The sequence below is a fragment of the Rattus norvegicus genome, chromosome 8 (assembly GCF_036323735.1).
Source record: "Rattus norvegicus strain BN/NHsdMcwi chromosome 8, GRCr8, whole genome shotgun sequence".
In the NCBI taxonomy this organism is placed as follows: domain Eukaryota; kingdom Metazoa; phylum Chordata; class Mammalia; order Rodentia; family Muridae; genus Rattus; species Rattus norvegicus.
The window spans coordinates 12,903,703-12,924,901 of record NC_086026.1 but is presented as its reverse complement, the minus strand read 5'-3'; positions in this window follow the sequence as shown (position 1 = coordinate 12,924,901).

The window sequence follows — 21,199 nt, the reverse complement described above, 5'->3', positions numbered from 1 at the left end:
CAAGGTGTGCCTCTGTAGCCACAGCCCACGCTGTCTGTCACTACGACCCACATTCTGTACCCCATATATTAAAAGGAGATGGGTCTATAATAGTTTTTTCTATAAAGGCTCATATAATTGATATGATTTACTGAAGTAGAATGGCCTGGTTTTATCTTATATCTTTTCTGTCAGATTTGTCTTTCTTATTTTATGATATTTTTTATTGGTTATTTTTTTTTTTTTTTACATTTCAAATGTTATCCGCTTTTGTGGTTTTCCCTTTGCAAACCCCCTATCCAGTCCTCCCTCCCCTGGTTCTATGAGGATGCTCTCCCACTCACCAACTCACTCCTACCTCATGCCCCTAACATTCTCATACACTGGGGCATCGAGCCTTCATAGGACCAAGGGCCTCCCTTCCCATTGATGCCAGATAAGGCCATCCTCTGCTACATGTGTACTCTTAGGTTAGTGATTTAGTCCCTGGGATCTCAGTGGGGTCTGGTTGGTTGATATTGTTGTTCTTCCTATGGGGTTGCAAACCCCTTTAACTCTTCAGTCTTCCTTCTAACTCCTCTTTTGGGGTCCCTGTGCTCAGTCTGATGGTTGGCTGTGAGCATCCGGATCTGTATTGGTCAGGCTCTGGCAGATTCTCTCAGGAGACAGCTATCAGGCTCCTGTCACCAAGTACTTCTTGGCATCAGTAACAGTGTCTGGATTTGGTGTCCACATATGGGATGGATCCCCAAGAGGGGCAGTGTCTGGATGGCCTTTCCTTCAGGCTCTGCTTCACTCTTTGTCCCTGTATTTCCTTTAGACAGGAGCAATTCTGGGTTAAATTTTTGAGATGGGTGACTGGCCCCATCGTTTAACTGGGGGTCATGCCTAACCTTTGGATTTGGTCTCTATAGGTTCTCTCTCCCCTTTGTTGGGTATTTTAGCTAATGTCATCCCGTTGGGTCCTGGGAGCCTCTTGTTTTTCTGGCATCTGGGACTTTCTGGGGGCTACCCCCAGTTCCGTTGCTACATAGCACTGTTCAATTTCCTGACCCTCTGTACATCTCCCAGTCTCCTCCCATACCTGATCCTGCCACCCACTTTTTACCCCCCTGCCTTCTCTCTCCCTCCCAAATCCCTTCCTCCCTCTATCACCTGGGATTATTTTGTTCTCCCTTCTAAGTAGGACTGAAAAATCCGCACTTTGTTCTTCCTTCTTTTTAACCTTCATGTGGTCTGTGAATTGCATCCTGGGTATTCCGAGCTTTTTGTCTAATATCCACTTATCAGTGAGTGCATACCATGTGTGTTCTTTTGTGACTGGGTTACCTCACTCAGGATGATATTTTCTAGATCCATCCATTTGCCTAAGAATTTTATGAAGTCATTGTTTTTGATAGCTATGTAGTACTCCATTGTGTAAATGTACCACATTTTCTGTATCCATTCCTCTTTTGAAGGATTTCTGGGTTCTTTCCAGCTTCTGGCTATTATAAATAAGGCTGCTATGAACATAGTAGAGCATGTGTCTTTGTTACATGTTGGAGCATCTTTTAGGTATATGCCCAGGAGTGGTATAGCTGGGTCCTTAGGTAGTTCAATGTCCAATTTTCTGAGGAGCCTCCAGAGAGATTTCCAGAGTGGTTGTACCAGCTTGCAATCCCACCAACAATGGAGGAGTGTTCCTCTTTCTCCACATCCTTGCCAGCATCTGCTGTTACCTGAGTTTTTGATCTTAGCCATTCTGAATGGTGTGAGGTAGAATCCCAGGGTCATTTTGATTTGCATTTCCCTGATGACCATGGATGTTGAGCATTTTTTTTAAAGAAGCTTCTCGGCTGTTTGAGATTCCTCAATTGAGTTTGTCAATATTTTTCTTTTATCCTTAGAATCAAATTAGCAGATGATCTGAAGTTGAAATATATTACCCAAGATTTTTTGCTTATACTTTTCTTTAATTTGCTTCTTCTTTTCTCTCTTCTTCACTCCTTCCCTATTCTCTCCTTTCCTCCATTTGTCTAACCTCTCTTCCCCCTCCCCTCCTCCTCCCCCTCTCCTCGCCTTCCTCTCTTCCCTTCCCCTTCTCTCCTTTTCCTTCCCAGTAGAATCTCACTTGTATTCTTGGTGTTTAATGCATGACTGCAATCCTTAAACATTTTATAGAAGTTTTTGCTAAACTTAACCACTCTTGCCCCTTTCCAACCCCCTTCCGAGTCTTCCCATCACCACATACTGCTTGCTTTTCATTTGCTTGTCGGCCATTTGCTTCCTAAGGAGCACACTAAAGCTTTATTTCCATAGCAAAAGTTTAAGCAATCACCTCAAGAACATTTATTAAAAGAACAAGTTGAATCCATATGCTTGGATGTCTTCTGAATTCTCAAACTAAAATCAGGAGATGAGTTCCATAATGGTGAATACTGTGCACATATAGGATCTGCATTCTTCCTTCCTTTGCTCCTCTTTCACATTTCCTTTCTGTGCCATTTATGTTTTCAGTTGGGAATATGTAGAAAGATCAGATGGGATTACTGTTTTGTGGAATACATCTCCAGTTCTGGAGATGCCTGACTGAGTCAATCGGCGAGAGACCACACATCACATCACATGAAGGCATCAATTTCCATTCCTAGTTCTCTTTAAAGGCCACTCAAAACCAGAGGTCTATTCCTTAGATGAAACAAAACCTGTGTTTTGTCTTGACTGAAAAAAAGCAGGAATATTTGTTCATGTTGGTGTGAAAATTAAGGTTGGGGTTGGTGACAGTCCTTAGGAGACAGAATTCAGGAAGGGGTGGAACCAAGCAGAGAAAGTGAGAGAGAAAAAGCAGGAGAGTCTTGGTGGCCACAGTTCCTTCTAAGTGAAGAATCCTTTCTCCATATTTTTTTCTAAAATTATCACTAAGATATATTTTAGTATATTTAAAGTTTAGGGAGAGGCCTAAAAGATGTGCTTATGTTCCCAATTATTCAGATGTAATCACATGGCAAAATGGCCATGTTGTTCTTGAAATGAAAACAAACCTGGCAATATTTAACAGAACAGTGTTATCTTTATGAACAATGTTAGACTTCTCTGAGAAATCTTTCTAAGTCCCAGCTATCATTCCCACTTGTCAATGGCATCCTTTGTCTACTTCTGTTACTGCATCTTCAGATCAACTGTGTGCAACATATCTCCCGTAACTCATACCAAGGTTCTTTACTCGCTTGATTCTGTGTTTCCCATACTTAGTGTAACTCCCGACATATAGTACACACTTAGAATATTGTATTACTATATTAATCAGGAGTGAAAGTCACATAGCAAAACATTTATAATTCATGCAGATAATTCTGAATTCTTGAATCCTTTAAATACTCAAAGAACTGATTTTTAAATTTTCCTAAAACTTAGTTAATTTATTTACTGTGTGCATTCCCTTGTGTTCCCTTAGATATTTCTGCAGTTTGCACCATAGCATATGTGCAGAGGTCAGAGGGCAACTGTCATGGGTTCTTTCCTTTTACCATGTTGATCCCAGGGATTAAACTCAAGCCATCTTTACACCCTAAGCCACTCACCAACTTTCCAGCAACTAAAATTTTAAAGCCTTATTTCCACAGAAAAAGTTTAAGCAATCACCTCAAGAACTTCTATTAAAAGAGCAAATTGAATGCATATGCTTGGATGTCTTCTGAATTCTCAAACTAAAATCATAGAACTAGTTACTTTTCTCATGATGAGACAGTCAGATTGTACTCTGTTGACTGAATTTTAAAATATGTTTCATTATAGAAAAGAAATAGATAAAATAACAAAACTAAGTGACAGGGGGAAGTGGAAAGGAAATCCTGAAGGGAGGAACAGGAAGAACAGGATTGAAAGTGAGGGGAAGGAGAAGAAGAAAGGAAGAAGAGAATCACCATTTTAAATGCAGAGAAATTTATGTACACCCTGTACTGCGCACATAGAAATGGGAATGATGACCCCACAGAACAATCTCTTATTGCATGGGTTAATATAGGCAAGGATCTGGTAGTGGCTAGTTTTATAAATCTGACCTCTCAGGGCTCAGAGACTTGAAGCTAAATTCGATCTAATCTAAACATCTCTGCAGAAGGTGCAGTTGGTCCAAGCAATACCTGATCTGATAAATCTTCACTTCCCCTTCCTGTTGGTCATAATCCTTACTGACTAATCAGTCATAAGCGTGCATAATCCTTGATTTAATCAGTAGATAAAATCACTTAGCTATATACTAATTTATCAAGTATCTGAATCTGAAGTGCTTCAAAATACCCAGACTAAGAGTTCGCATTGGTAAATAAAATTTTAAAAGAAATTTAGGAAAGGGAGAGAGTAACAAAATTAATTAAAGATAATAGTTTAATTTTGAAAAGCTTTTTATTTATTCTTTCTGAATTTTACATCTTGAACCCCAATCCCATTCATCTCCCCATCCCTCCCTATATGTCCTTCACTCTTGCAATACCCCTCAAAAAATGGGCAAAAGAATAACACTAAAAAAAAAAAACCTATCTTGTGTGTCACACAGTATACCCTTTTGCCCTAACATCTTTACTTGCAAATGTTCATTGCAGTAAGTCCATTGTAGTTTGAGGCCTTTGGGTTATGATACACTATCAATACTCGATCTTCATTGGGACTGGTTTTGGATATCCTGTTATTTCCCTGTGTCATGGAGATCCTGCAACTTTGGTTCTGCAGGACTAGCCACTTTAAGTACTCCAGCAGTTCATAGATGGGATAGATGTTGGGGTGGGCTAATTCAAAGCCCTGAATCTGGGTCTGAGTGGTAGCTGTGTGGGTCAGCCTGCCAGCTTTCCTTCAACTATGCCACCAGGCCAGTTCTCCTGATTTGCCCAAGCAAAGAATGGAACCAACTCTCCTGCTTTGTCCAGGTGAAGGGCAGGGTCAGTTCTACTGCTCATGGCAGCAGCAAGAGGTGGAACTGGTTCACTGTCAGGATCAGATGCCTTGCACCCATGCCATCAGGGTTAACTCTCCAACACTGCCTCAGCTAGGGGCAGGGCCAGCTCTAATAATGTTTTAAATGGGAAATAGGAAGGAAGGAAGGAAGGAAGGAAGGAAGGAAGGAAGGAAGGAAGGAAAATGGTGGAAAGGAGGCTACAATCCAGAAGAGTTGCTCTTACACAACAGTTCTGTAAGAAATAAGTTAAGAAAGAAGAGTTAAGTGGAAAGTGTTTAATCATAGATAAAACAGCAAAAGCTTCTAGCATGTGAGTAATTTTATTTGGGTATAGAGAAAATTCAGGTGTCAAGATTTATCTAGAGAAATAATAGTGGCAGAGAACTTGCTGAGAATACAGGCAGCTTAGATATGATTCCTAATGCCAGACAAAAAAAATTTAGACTCTTCCTGAAAACCAGATGGCAGTTACTTTTCATTGAAATGTAAAGAACAGTAATGAAATATGATAATAAAATTCTGGGCAGGTGAGTTTGAGCCTGACTATGGAAGATCATAAGTCTCAGTGAGGAGTCTAAAACTCATTCTATGATAGATGGAAGCCTTGTTTCTGCAAAACATAAGGAAGTTTAAATATTTATTAGGCAGGTTTACAGTACATACAAGGAAATAAATCATAGTCCTGTTACAAGGAGAAATCTTTTAAGACTATCAATTGTGCCTTTGTATTTTTTAAGATTTTTACTTGTGAGGATAGGTGAGTGTTTGCATGTAGACATGTGTGAGAGCCTGGTGCCCATAGAGGTCATAAAAGGGTTTTGGCTCCCCTGGGACTGGAGTTACAGATGATTTTGGATTACTATGTGGGTGCTGAGAATTGAACTCGAGTTCTCTGGAAAGTCATCCAGGGCTCTCCGACATTGCACCATCTCTTCAGCCCTGAATTTGTATTTTTATACCTGTTTGTTGTTTGCACATCATGCTAGCTATGCAACTTAGGAAATTCAGTTATCAGTTCTCAAAATTCTGATTCTTGCTAGCCAGAGAAGTCTTGATAAACTTATATAACTCTATCTCAATTGGAGGAGATGTGATTAGTATATATGATTATATTTTTCAGTTAAAATTGCCTTATATATGCTGACTTTTATGCCTTTATTACAGAAACCCTCAGATATTCTAACTTGCAGATGAACTAGAATGAGAGGAAATGAGGTCTAGGTTGTGGTTCAGTGATAGACATCACCTAGCTTGTTTTAGACTCTGGATTTCAGCCTCAGTTTAGGGGGAAAGAGTTTCTGCACTTGATGACTTTGTTGGGTTTTTCTAAGGGAGAACAGGAGTTTTAAGATTTTAAGTTTCTAAGATTTTTCTAAGAAGGGGCTATGAGGTGGTTCAGTTGTCAAAGTGTTTGCCTTGTTACACAAACACGAAGATTCAAAGGGACTTTTTCTTCATCTTTTTATTGTTTCTTTGGGAATTTCATGAAAGGTATTTTGATCATGTTTGCTCTCTGGTCAGCTAGTCCAATACTATCAGGTCAGTGAGCTTCAGGTCCAGTGAGAGACACTATCTCAGAAAATAAAGTGGAGATCAATTAAGGAAGACACCTGACATTGGCCTCTGGCTTTCTTGTATGAACATATACACACATGCATGTGTACCTGCATACATACATGAGCACACACACACACACACACACACACACACACACACACACACACACACATGCAGCATTCAAACTTCCTGTTTTGTTACATGATCTTCACCTTCCACTGTGATGCCATTTGCCATGCAGTGCTCCCAAGAGGACTCCCATCAGAGCTGACTTATACTGGCACTATGTTCTTTAGCCTCTAGAATAAATCTTTACAAAATTGCTCTGCTTCAGATAGAAGGAATAAAACAATTTCCTTTCAAAACAGAAACTTTTCTGGAAGATTGTTGAACAACCAAAACCACAAAGAAGCATTTTTCTTGTTAAAAATCTGTCCTGTAATATAATGAACACCCATGAGTGGTGAGGGGCCTTGGGCTTCAAAGTTCAGTTGAAGATAACAGCAAATGTGAATTTCTACCAACACTACCCAGCCATCACATCCTTAGATTCTAAGGGAGAATTACCAGACAGTTGTCAGTTGCAAGAAGGCACCAGCATCTTCTTTCCAAATCAGACTTGAATTCCATGATGGAAGAAATCCCTGGTCATGTGTGAGCTTTCTCAAGTACTCTGCTTCTGGGACATGGCAACAAACAAAATTAAAGAAGATTCTTCTGGAATACTCTCTTCATATATGAATTTATAGTTGGATGCAGAAAGGAGATTTTGACCCTGTCCGTACCACAGCTGTTGACCATCTTAGCCTGCCTCTCCTGAAGAATTCTTTATTACTGGCTCTGCTGTGAATGTGACAGAAGGCTTCTACGGCAAGCAGCTTTTGTGAGGATTCTTTTCAGGTTAAGTAGTCTGTGTCTCCCCCACTTAGTTCCCTGACCTCTGACATATGAAGCCTCCTTTACTTCTTGGCCAATAGGAGTCCTCAGTTTCTGAAAGAATATCAGCTGCATGACCAGGATAACCCTCCCCCATGTGAGAATTTCTTTTCAAAAGTTATAGTGTGGGGAGGTGTTTGAGTTCCCTTCTGTTGATGTGACAGACATAAGAACCAAAAATAACCTGGGGAGGAAATTTGGCTAACATGACCCTGGATCACAGTCCATCACTGAGAGAAGTCAGGGTGGGAACTCAAGGTAGGCTCCTAGATGCGGGAGCTGTTACAGAGGCCATGGAGGAACAGTGTTCCATAGCTTGCTGTGCCATTTCTTATGCAGCTTCTAAGCAATTTGCCCATGGCTGGCACTGCCTACAGTGGGTTAGGCCCTCTACATCAGTCATTAATCAAGAAGATGCTCCCCATAGACTTTTTCTATAGTCCAACCTAGTGGAGGCATTTTGTAAATCAAGGTTCATTTTCTCTAATGACTCTATCTTGTGTCAAGTGAACAAACAAACAAAAACACAGGAAGCACCGTGAAAGTCATGTCTCTTCAATAACAATGTAACATGACAACCCAGTAACTTGAATTTAGGGATCATAAATTTCTAAGAGCACAGGAAAATATACTCTTGTGAAACAGTTCTTTTGAGAAAGCGCCTCAGGTAGCACAGGCTGGCCTTGAACTTGATGTGTAACCAACAATTATCTTGACTTGATCACCATTACCCCTACCTCAGTGATGACATGGCAGGTTTGGACATATACTCAGTAGATGCCATACTGGGAACTGAGCCCAGGGATGTGTGCATGCAAGCTAAGCAGCAGTCCTGGCCACTGTCTTCTCCTCTTGAACAATTCTCGGAGGATGCTGAAGCCCACTGCCACTGCTCTAATTGGAAATGCCCTTGAATCTAACAGCAGAATCTAGAAGACAGGAATTGGAAAGAAACTTGCAGTTGACCTGGTCAGTGTGCTGTCCTTAGCATTAAGTAGTGGTCTTCAAGTTATGAAAGTGTGCCTTTCACCCATTCCCGCTCTGAAGGCCTCTTCAGAACACAATTTTAAGAATTATTTCATAGCAGACATATTACTCCTAATGGATGGGAGTTTTCAATATTTCTCTGTTTGTGTTACATACATCACATCACATAAATCAGTTTTTTTTATTAACTTGAGTATTTCTTATATACATTTGGAGTGTTATTCCCTTTCCTGGTTTCCGGGCAAACATTCCCCTCCCCCCTCCCCTTCCTTATGGGTGTTCCCCTCCCCACCCTCCCCCCATTGCCGCCCTCCCCCCAACAGTCTAGTTCACTGGGGGTTCAGTCTTAGCAGGACCCAGGGCTTCCCCTTCCACTGGTGCTCTTACTAGGATATTCATTACTACCTATGAGGTCAGAGTCCAGGGTCAGTCCATGTATAGTATTTAGGTAGTGGCTTAGTCCTTGGAAGCTCTGGTTGCTTGGCATTGTTGTACATATGGGGTCTCAAGCCCCTTCAAGCTCTTCCAGTTCTTTCTCTGATTCCTTCAACGGGGGTCCTATTCTCAGTTCAGTGGTTTGCTGCTGGCATTCGCCTCTGTATTTGCTGTATTCTGGCTTTGTCTCTCAGGAGCGATCTACATCCGGCTCCTGTCGGTCTGCACTTCTTTGCTTCATCCATCTTGTCTAATTGGGTGGCTGTATATGTATGGGCCACATGTGGGGCAGGCTCTGAATGGGTGTTACTTAAGTCTCTGTTTTAATCTTTGCCTCTCTCTTCCCTGCCAAGGGTATTCTTGTTCCCCTTTTAAAGAAGGAGTGAAGCATTCACATTTTGATCATCCGTCTTGAGTTTCATTTGTTCTAGGCATCTAGGGTAATTCAAGCATTTGGGCTAATAGCCACTTATCAATGAGTGCATACCATGTGTGTCTTTCTGTGATTGGGTTAGCTCACTCAGGATGATATTTTCCAGTTCCAACCATTTGCCTACGAATTTCATAAAGTCGTTTTTGATAGCTGAGTAATATTCCATTGTGTAGATGTACCACATTTTCTGTATCCATTCCTCTGTTGAAGGGCATCTGGGTTCTTTCCAGCTTCTGGCTATTATAAATAAGGCTGCTATGAACATAGTGGAGCACGTGTCTTTTTTATATGTTGGGGTATCTTTTGGGTATATGCCCAATAGAGGTATAGCTGGATCCTCAGGCAGTTCAATGTCCAATTTTCTGAGGAACCTCCAGACTGATTTCCAGAATGGTTTTACCAGTCTGCAATCCCACCAACAATGGAGGAGTGTTCCTCTTTCTCCACATCCTCGCCAGCATCTGCTGTCACCTGAGTTTTTGATCTTAGCCATTCTCACTGGTGTGAGGTGAAATCTCAGGGTTGTGTTGATTTGCATTTCCCTTATGACTAAAGATGTTGGACATTTCTTTAGGTGTTTCTCAGCCATTCGGCATTCCTCAGCTGTGAATTCTTTGTTTAGCTCTGAACCCCATTTTTTAATAGGGTTATTTGTCTCCCTGGGGTCTAACTTATTGAGTTCTTTGTATATTTTGGATATAAGGCCTCTATCTGTTGTAGGATTGGTAAAGATCTTTTCCCAATCTGTTGGTTGCTGTTTTGTCCTAACCACAGTGTCCTTTGCCTTACAGAAGCTTTGCAGTTTTATGAGATCCCATTTGTCGATTCTTGATCTTAGAGCATAAGCCATTGGTGTTTTGTTCAGGAAATTTTTTCCAGTGCCCATGTGTTCCAGATGCTTCCCTAGTTTTTCTTCTATTAGTTTGAGTGTATCTGGTTTGATGTGGAGGTCCTAGATCCACTTGGACTTAAGCTTTGTACAGGGTGATAAGCATGGATCGATCTGCATTTTTCTACATATTGACCTCCAGTTGAACCAGCACCATTTGCTGAAAATGCTATCTTTTTCCATTGGATGGTTTTGGCTCCTTTGTCAAAAATCAAGTGACCATAGGTGTGTGGGTTCATTTCTGGGTCTTCAATTCTATTCCATTGGTCTATCTGTCTGTCTCTGTACCAATACCAGGCAGTTTTTATCACTATTGCTCTGTAATACTGCTTGAGTTCAGGGATAGTGATTCCCGCTGAAGTCCTTTTATTGTTGAGGATAGTTTTAGCTATCCTGGGTTTTTTGTTATTCCAGATGAATTTGCAAATTGTTCTGTCTAACTCTTTGAAGAATTGGATTGGTATTTTGATGGGGATTGCATTGAATCTGTAGATCACTTTTGGTAAAATGGCCATTTTTACTATATTAATCCTGCCAATCCATGAGCATGGGAGATCTTTCCATCTTCTGAGGTCTTCTTCAATTTCTTTCTTCAGAGTCTTGAAGTTCTTATTGTACAGATCTTTTACTTGCTTGGTTAAAGTCACACCGAGGTACTTTATATTATTTGGGTCTATTATGAAGGGTGTCGTTTCCCTAATTTCTTTCTCGGCTTGTTTCTCTTTTGTGTAGAGGAAGGCTACTGATTTATTTGAGTTAATTTTATACCCAGCCACTTTGCTGGAGTTGTTTATCAGCTTTAGTAGTTCTCTGGTGGAACTTTTGGGATCACTTAAATATACTATCATATCATCTGCAAATAGTGATATTTTGACTTCTTCTTTTCCGATCTGTATCCCCTTGACCTCCTTTTGTTGTCTGATTGCTCTGGCTAGAACTTCAAGAACTATATTGAATAAGTAGGGAGAGAGTGGGCAGCCTTGTCTAGTCCCTGATTTTAGTGGGATTGCTTCAAGTTTCTTTCCATTTAGTTTAATGTTAGCAACTGGTTTGCTGTATATGGCTTTTACTATGTTTAGGTATGGGCCTTGAATTCCTATTCTTTCCAGGACTTTTATCATGAAGGGGTGTTGAATTTTGTCAAATGCTTTCTCAGCATCTAATGAAATGATCATGTGGTTTTGTTCTTTCAGTTTGTTTATATAATGGATCACGTTGATGGTTTTCCGTATATTAAACCATCCCTGCATGCCTGGGATGAAGCCTACTTGATCATGGTGGATGATTGTTTTGATGTGCTCTTGGATTCGGTTTGCCAGAATTTTATTGAGTATTTTTGTGTCGATATTCATAAGGGAAATTGGTCTGAAGTTCTCTTTCTTTGTTGGGTCTTTGTGTGGTTTAGGTATAAGAGTAATTGTGGCTTCATAGAAGGAACTAGGGAGTGATCCATCTGTTTCAATTTTGTGGAATAGTTTGGATAATATTGGTATGAGGTCTTCTATGAAGGTCTGATAGAATTCTGCACTAAACCCATCTTGACCTGGGCTCTTTTTGGTTGGGATATCTTTAATGACTGCTTCTATTTCCTTAGGAGTTATGGGGTTGTTTAACTGGTTTATCTGTTCCTGATTTAACTTCAGTACCTGGTATCTGTCTAGGAAATTGTCCATTTCCTGCAGATTTTCAAGTTTTGTTGAATATAGGCTTTTATAGTAAGATCTGATCATTTTTTGAATTTCTTCTGAATCTGTAGTTATGTCTCCCTTTTCATTTCTGATTTTGTTAATTTGGACACACTCTCTGTGTCCTCTCATTAGTCTGGCTAAGGGTTTATCTATCTTGTTGATTTTCTCAAAGAACCAACTTTTGGTTCTGTTGATTCTTTCTATGGTCCTTTTTGTTTCTACTTGGTTGATTTCAGCTCTGAGTTTGATTATTTCCTGCCTTCTACTCCTCCTGGGTGTATTTGCTTCTTTTTGTTCTAGAGCTTTTAGGTGTGCTGTCAAGCTGCTGACATATGCTCTTTCCTGTTTCTTTCTGCAGGCACTCAGCGCTATGAATTTTCCTCTTAGCACAGCTTTCATTTTGTGTCCCATAAGTTTGGGTATGTTGTATCTTCATTTTCATTAAATTCTAAAAAGTCTTTAATTTCTTTCTTTATTTCTTCCGTGACCAGGTTATCATTGAGTAGAGCATTGTTCAATTTCCACGTATATGTGGGCATTCTTCCCTTATTGTTATTGAAGACCAGTTTTAGGCCGTGGTGGTCCGATAGCATGCATGGGATTATTTCTATCTTTCTGTACCTGTTGAGGCCCGTTTTTTGACCAATTATATGGTCAATTTTGGAGAAAGTACCATGAGGAGCTGAGAAGAAGGTATATCCTTTTTCTTTAGGATAGAATGTTCTATAAATATCTGTTAAGTCCATTTGGCTCATGACTTCTCTCAATCTGTCTACGTCTCTGTTTAATTTCTGTTTCCATGATCTGTCCATTGATGAGAGTGGGGTATTGAAATCTCCTACTATTATTGTGTGAGGTGCAATGTGTGTTTTGAGCTTTAGTAAGGTTTCTTTTACGTATGTAGGTGCCCATGTATTTGGGGCATAGATATTTAGGATTGAGAGTTTATCTTGGTGGATTTTTCCTTTGATGAATATGAAGTGTCCTTCCTTATCTTTTTTGACGACTTTTAGTTGAAAATTTATTTTATTTGATAATAGAATGGCAACTCCAGCTTGCTTCTTCTGACCATTTGCTTGGAAAGTTGTTTTCCAGCCTTTCACTCTGAGGTAGTGTCTGTCTTTGTCTCTGAGGTGTGTTTCCTGTAGGCAGCAGAATGCAGGGTCCTCGTTGCATATCCAGTTTGTTAATCTATGTCTTTTTATTGGGGAGTTTAGGCCATTGATGTTGAGAGATATTAAGGAATAGTGATTATTGCTTCCTGTTATATTCATATTTGGATGTGAGGTTATGTTTGTGTGCTTTTCTTCTCTTTGTTTTGTTGCCAAGACGATTAGTTTCTTGCTTCTTCTAGGGTATAACTTGCCTCCTTATGTTGGGCTTTACCATTTATTATCCTTTTTAGTGCTGGATTTGTAGAAAGATATTGTGTAAATTTGGTTTTGTCATGGAATATCTTGGTTTCTCCATCTATGTTAATTGAGAGTTTTGCAGGATACAGTAACCTGGGCTGGCATTTGTGTTCTCTTAGGGTCTGTATGACATCTGTCCAGGATCTTCTGGCCTTCATAGTTTCTGGCGAAAAGTCTGGTGTGATTCTGATAGGTCTGCCTTTATATGTTACTTGACCTTTTTCCCTTACTGCTTTTAATATTCTTTCTTTATTTTGTGCGTTTGGTGTTTTGACTATTATGTGACGGGAGGTGTTTCTTTTCTGGTCCAATCTATTTGGAGTTCTGTAGGCTTCTTGTATGCCTATGGGTATCTCTTTTTTTAGGTTAGGGAAGTTTTCGTCTATGATTTTGTTGAAGATATTTACTGGTCCTTTGAGCTGGGAGTCTTCACTCTCTTCTATACCTATTATCCTTAGGTTTGATCTTCTCATTGAGTCCTGGATTTCCTGTATGTTTTGGACCAGTAGCTTTTTCCGCTTTACATTATCTTTGACAGTTGAGTCAATGATTTCTATGGAATCTTCTGCTCCTGAGATTCTCTCTTCCATCTCTTGTATTCTGTTGGTGAAGCTCGTATCTACGGCTCCTTGTCTCTTCTTTTGGTTTTCTATATCCAGGGTTGTTTCCATGTGTTCTTTCTTGATTGCTTCTATTTCCATTTTTAATTCCTTCAACTGTTTGATTGTGTTTTCCTGGAATTCTTTCAGGGATTTTTGTGTCTCCTCTCTATGGTCTTCTACTTGTTTATTTATGTTTTCCTGGAATTCTTTCAGGCATTTTTGTGATTCTTCTCTGTAGTCTTCTACTTGTTTATTAATGTTTTCCTGTGTTTCTCTAAGGGAGTTCTTCACGTCTTTCTTGAAGTCCTCCAGCATCATGATCAAATATGATTTTGAAACTAGATCTTGCTTTTCTGGTGTGTTGGATATTCCATGTTTGTTTTGATGGGAGAATTGGGCTCCGATGGTGCCATGTAGTCTTGGTTTCTGTTGCTTGGGTTCCTGCGCTTGCCTCTCGCCATCAGATTATCTCTGGTGTTACTTTGTTCTGCTATTTCTGACAGTGGCTAGACTGCCCTATAAGCCTGTGTGTCAGGAGTGCTGTAGACCTGTTTTCTTGTTTTCTTTCAGCCTGTTATGGGGACAGAGTGTTCTGCTTTCGGGCGTGTAGTTTTTCCTCTCTACAGGTCTTCAGCTGTTCCTGTGGGCCTGTGTCTTGAGTTCACCAGGCAGGTCTCTTGCAGCAGAAAAGTTGGTCTTACCTGTGGTCCCGAGGCTCACGTTCGCTCAGGGTGTGCTGCCCACTAGCTCTCTGCTGCGGCAGCAACCAGGAAGATCTGAGCCGTCGTTTCCGGGAGCTTCAGTGCACCAGGGTTCCAGATGGCATTTGGTGTTTTCCTCTGGCGTCCGAGATGTGTGTACAGAGTGCAGTCTCTTCTGGTTTCTCAAGCGTGTCTGCCTCTCTGAAGGTTTATCTCTCCCTCCCACGGGATTTGGGTGCAGAGAACTGTCCTTCAGGTTCTGGCGGTGTCTCAGACGCAGCGGTCCTGCCGCTCCTGGGCCCTCCCCCACGGGAACCCAGAGGCCTTATACAGTTTCCTCTTGGGCCAGGGATGTGGGCAGGGGTTGGCAGTGTTGGTGGTCTCTTCCGCTCTGCAGCCTCCGGAGTGCCCACCTGACCAGGCGGTGAGGTCTCTCTCCCACGGGGTCTGGGAGCAGAGAGCTGCTGTGGGGCGGGATCTGCGGGTGTGGGACTCCCGGTTAACACAGGAGGTGCCCGGTCCTAGAGGAATTCTGCCTCTGTGTGTCCCGAGATCACCAGGCAGGTCTCTTGCAGCAGAAAAGTTGGTCTTACCTGTGGTCCCGAGGCTCAAGTTCGCTCGGGGTGTGCTGCCCACTAGCTCTCTGTGGCGGCAGCAACCAGGAAGATCTGCGCCGTCGTTTCCGGGAGCTTCAGTGCACCAGGGTTCCAGATGGCATTTGGTGTTTTCCTCTGGCGTCTGAGATGTGTGTGCAGAGTGCAGTCTCTTCTGGTTTCCCAGGCGTGTCTGCCTCTCTGAAGGTTTAGCTCTCCCTCCCACGGGATTTGGGTGCAGAGAACTGTTTATCTGGTCTGTTTCCTTCAGGTTCCAGCGGTGTCTCAGACCCATAAATCAGTTTTATTTGCTGATGTCTGTGTGATGAAAAAGGCAGGTCAACTTTTAGTTTCTGAAATGACTTGAGATATTGATTAGGAAGCAGATGTGATTCATCCTTTTCCTTTTGGTCCTGTGCCATATTTGTGGGGAGTCTTGGGATACTACTTGCTTGGGATCATGGAAAAATATGAGGAGTATAAAACTATGTATCTAACTTGAAGACTGGAGCAGCCTGTTTAGAACAGTCAGTAATTGCTGCCATTGCACTTCATGAAGGAAGTGTGAAGAGAAGCTAGAGAAATAGGTACATTTTAGTAATTTTAGGACAATGGAAGATGAAAATACATCACTATTCTGATTTTAAAATGCATAATGATTCAGATGACTCCTTTCAGTGGTAAACAGTGTTGAATCCCGTCATTCAATGTCCTTGGCACCAGCTGTAGTTTTCATGTGGTTTTAGGGACCTGACCCTGAGAAAGGAAAAGGACATTTTGTAACAGTCGTGGCATAAATATTCCAATTGGAAAAAATGGAATAAAATAAATCAATGATTACAGCAGTAGTTTAAAAATTGTGTGTCTTGTCTGATCATGCACTGAGAGAATTGCTTGCAGAAAGAACTTTCTTTTCATCTGCAGATTTCTGTGGAAGGAGATGGAGTGATCATGAGAAATATCAGGGCCACACTCAGCTCTGGGGTTCAAAGCTTACCTGACAAGCTTTCAAGCAGAAAACTGTCTGTCTAGGACACCGAACATAGGAGACTCTAGGAAAGTTCTTGTGGCCTGACCAATGTGTTCTGTTTCTGTTGACCACTCCTATGTAAAACAGCTAGAGTAAGAAACACTAGAGCAACAACATTTCCTCTTCTATGAGCAATGTGTCAATGAAGTCAGAGATTTGCTGTTTTCTAATTGATGGAGAACATCGAGTCTTAACTCCAGTAGGGAGTGAATTGTCTATATCTGCTGGAACCAATAGTTGCTGAGCTTTTATCTAAGGCAAAAGGCCCCTAAACCCTTTAGCAATACAACTTCATTGTTCCCTTTAGCTAGTGAGAAAGTTTATTTGATAAAGCAAGCAGTCTTGTTTTTAGTTCTACAGTAATTTTCTCTTTTCCTTTTATAAGCTCTATTGCAAGTTTGGGGAATTTCCCCTCCCCTAACTATTAACTAGTTGCCTCTTAGACTGAAAAGTTTCCTGTTTGTTGTTTTGGTCAGATATCACCTGCGCTTGTTTGGTGCTTATGCACATTTATCACAGCACTGAGGGGTCTGAAGAGTGAGGATTTTGAGTTCTCAGCCATTCCAGGCTACATAACAAGGTGCCTTCTCAAAAGTTATACATTTTATGTGTGTACATAAGTTGCAGGCATACACATCTACACAGTATGCATATACACACAATCTGAAAGATTGCAGATATAAGTTAAAAGAATTGGTAGAGAAAAGGAATTATATGGAGAGAAAGGCAAGGTGAGTCAGGTAAGACAAAGCATGATATCTTGTATGTGGAGAAGAAGGAAAGCAACCATCCACAATAAAGGTTGGGCTCCTTGGAGCCAGGGAGATGGCTCAGTGAGGAAAGGCACCTACTCTTTAACTTGATAACCTGAGTTTGATCCCCAGGACCCACATGGTGGAAGAGGAGAACTGACTCCTACAAGTTGTCCTCTGACCTCCATATGCTTACTGTATCTTTCATGTTCCCACACAGATGCACATAAAACAAATTAAAATGTACTTAATATTTTAAAAACGAATAAAAAAGCCATGTTGGGTTGTTTTCTTTATAACTTGAGAGACTTTTCCTGGTGTGGAAATAAGCAAAGCTGCTGCAAGGTAGAAGAGGAAAGGCTGTCAGACAGATGTGCCAGCTGTGGCCACTCGGGTTCTGACAGACACCAAGATGACTGGACAAATAGAAGGCTTTGTAGCAGAGAAATAGTAGACATGAGGCCCTTCCAACGGGAGCCTTGAGGGAAAGCTGTATGTGGTTTACTTAGGCATCTGAAAACTTTAGCTAGTGGTTTGGGGTGTATATTTAGTGATTTTCATTTATTTTTCCTAGGTTGAAAGGTGAGTCAAAACATAGGGGCCTCTCAGCTATCAGTAAAATCCTGGCCACCTGGAGACAAATGTTAGAAGTAACTGTGGCATACAATCCTGACATGCGTGGCAGTTAGCAGTCCATCCTTCTGCAAGCCTGAACATATAGTTGCTGACTTTTATTGTAGATGAAGAAATTGCTTTCCTGGGAATTTACTATAGGCTGGAGATCAAATTTCAACATACAACCTGGACATTGTCTATGTATACATCCAGTCTCTCACTGGCAGAGGTGTGTATTAACTGCACACCCTTTTCACTTCTACCCTACAAGAATGTCTAGAATACTCCCTTGGCTGAGTGTTAACATTTTAAATGTAATTCATAATTGTCTTATTGTAGGAACTGGCTTTCTTCCTGTTTTTTATTTCTTCTCTCAAATACCTGTAATCAGTACTGTTCATTGATTGACAAATCTTACAGATTTCTTCATCATTGCTCTGAGGGAACTCATCTTCTTTTGAGTCATGATTTTGTTAATTATGACACATCCTCTGAATGGATCGTATTATATAAGAATGACAGAATGGAAGTTTGAGTTGTAGGAACATCCAAAATTACACTTGGATGTATCCCAAGGCAAAGCTCACTTTCAAAACTCCAGGGAGCTGGTGTTGTGTGCCAGCAGATTCCTCATTAACCCACACTGTGTGAAGAAGGGACCAGGACCCTGAACATTCATCATCCAATAACTTAATTGTTGTTCATGACCATAAAATTAAAAACAAATTTGGGTGCTTTTTTGAATAAGCTTTTCTGTTAGTTAAAGGAAAAGTGAATTCTTAGGTGAGAGCTGAATCTGAGTCTTCTTCTTTTTCTACTTTTTTATTTTCCAGAGATGATCCATTTATTATATTCAATTTGATCACTGCTTTGTGAATCAAGAAAAAAATCTCATTTTATACATCCAACAAGTGAAATACAAAAAGTGACTTATTAAGATGATGATAGCTAAGTGAAAATCAGAAGAATGTAGATGTTTAAATCCCTAACTTAAGTGCCTTTTCTTTTTTTTCCCTCCATCGTTATTAACTTGGGTATTTCTTATTTACATTTCAATTGTTATTCCCTTTCCTGGTTTCCAGGTCAACATCCCCCTAACCTCTACCCCTGCCCTTCTATATGGGTGTTCCCCTCCCCATCCTACCCCCATTACCGCCCTCCCCGCAACAATCATGTTCACTGGGGGTTCACTTTTGACAGGACCAAGGGCTTCCCCTTCCACTGGTGCTCTAACTAGGCTATTCATTGCTACCTATGAGGTCAGAGTCCACGGTCAGTCCATGTATAGTCTTTGGGTAGTGGCTTAGTCCCTGGAAGCTCTGGTTGGTTGGCATTATTGTTCATATGGGGTCTCAAGCCCCTTCAAGCTCTTTCAGTCCTTTCTCTGATTCCTTCACCGGGGGTCCTGTTCTCAGTTCAGCGGTTTGCTGCTGGCATTCGCCTATGTATTTGCCATATTCTGGCTGTGTTTCTCAGGAGAGATCTACATCCAGTTCCTGTCAGCCTGCACTTCTTTGCTTTATCCATCTTATCTAGTTTGGTGGCTGTATATGTATTGGCCACATGTGGGGCAGGCTCTGAACCTGGGTTCCTTCAGCCTCTGTTCTTTTTTTTTTTTTTTTTTTTTTTTGGTGGGTGAGTTTATTTATTTTTTTTTTTATTTTATTTTATTTTTTTTTATTAACTTGAGTATTTCTTATATACATTTCAAGTGTTATTCCCTTTCCCGGTTTCCGGACAAACATCACCCTCCCCCCTCCCCTTCCTTGTGGGTGTTCCCCTCCCAAACCTCCCCCCATTGCCACCCTCCCCGCATAGTCTAGTTCACTGGGGGTTCAGTCTTAGCAGGACCCAGGGCTTCCCCTTCCACTGGTGCTCTTACTAGGATATTCATTGCTACCTATGGGGACAGAGTCCAGGGTCAGTCCATGTATAGTCTTTAGGTAGTGTCAGCCTCTGTTCTAAACTTTGCCTCCCTATTCCCTGCCAAGGGTATTCTTGTTCCCCTTTTAAAGAAGGAGTGAAGCATTCACATTTGGTCATCCTTCTTGAGTTTCATGTGTTCTGTGGACCTAGGGTAATTCGAGCATTTGGGCTAATATCCACTTATCAATGAGTGCATACCATGTGTATTTTTCTGTGATTGGGTTACCTCACTCAGGATGATATTTTCCAGTTCCATCCATTTGCCTATGAATTTCATGAAGTCATTATTTTGATAGCTGAGTAGTATTCCATTGTGGAGATGACCACATTTTCTATATTCATTCCTCTGTTGAAGGGCATCTGGGTTCTTTCTAGCTTCTGGCTAATATAAATAAGGCTGCTATGAACATAATGGAACATGTGTCTTTGTTACATGTTGGGGCATCTTTGGGGTATATGCCCAAGAGAGGTATAGCTGGATCCTCAGGTAGTTCAATGTCCAATTTTCTGAAGAACCTCCAGAGTGATTTTCAGAATGGTTGTACCAGTCTGCAACCCCACCAACAATGGAGGAGTGTTCCTCTTTCTCCACATCCTTGCCAGCATCTGCTGTCACCTGAGTTTTTGATCTTAGCCATTCTGACTGGTGTGAGGTGGATTCTCAGGGTTGTTTTAATTTGCATTTCCCTTATGTCTAAAGATGTTGAACATTTCTTTATGTTTTTCTCAGCCATTCAGCATTCCTCAGCTGTGAATTCTTTGTTTAATTCTGAACCCCATTTTTTAATAGGGTTATTTGTCTCCCTGCAGTCTAACTTCTTGAGTTCTTTGTATATTTTGGATATAAGCCCTCTATCAGTTGTAGGATTGGTAAAGATCTTTTCCCAATCTGTTGGTTGTCGTTTTGTCCTAACAACAGTCTTCTTTCCTTACAGAAGCTTTGCAGTTTTATGAGATCTCATTTGTCGATTCTTGATCTTAGAGCAAAAGCCATTGGTGTTTTTTTCAGGAAATTTTCTCCAGTACCCATGTGTTTGAGATTCTTCCCCACTTTTTCTTCTATTAGTTCGAGTGTACCTGGTTTGATGTGGAGGTCCTTAATCCACTTGAACGTAAACTTTGTACAGGGTTATAAGCATGGATCAATCTGCATTCTTCTATATGCTGACGTCCAGTTGAACCAGCACCATTTGCTGAAAATGCTATCTTTCTTCCATTGGATGGTTTTGGCTCCTTTGTCAAAAATCAAGTGACCATACACCTATGTGGGTTCATTTCTGGGTCTTCAATTCTATTCCACTGGTCTATCTGTCTGTCTCTGTACTGACACCATACGGTTTTTATCACTATTGCTCTGTAATACTGCTTGAATTCAGAGATAGTGATTTTCCCGGAAGTCCTTTTATTGTTGAGGATAGTTTTAGCTATCCTGGGTTTTTTGTTATTCCAGATGAATTTGCAAATTGTTGTGTCTAACTCTATGAAGAATTGGGTTGGAATTTTGATGGGGATTGCATTGAATCTGTAGATCACTTTTGGTAAAATGGCCATTTTTACTATATTAATCCTGCCAATCCATGAGCATGGGAGATCTTTCCATCTTCTGAGATCTTCAATTTCTTTCTTTAGAGGCTTGGAGTTCTTATCATACAGATATTTTACTTGCTTGGTTAAAGTCACACCGAGGCATTTTATATTATTTAGGACTATTATGAGAGGTGTCGTTTCCCT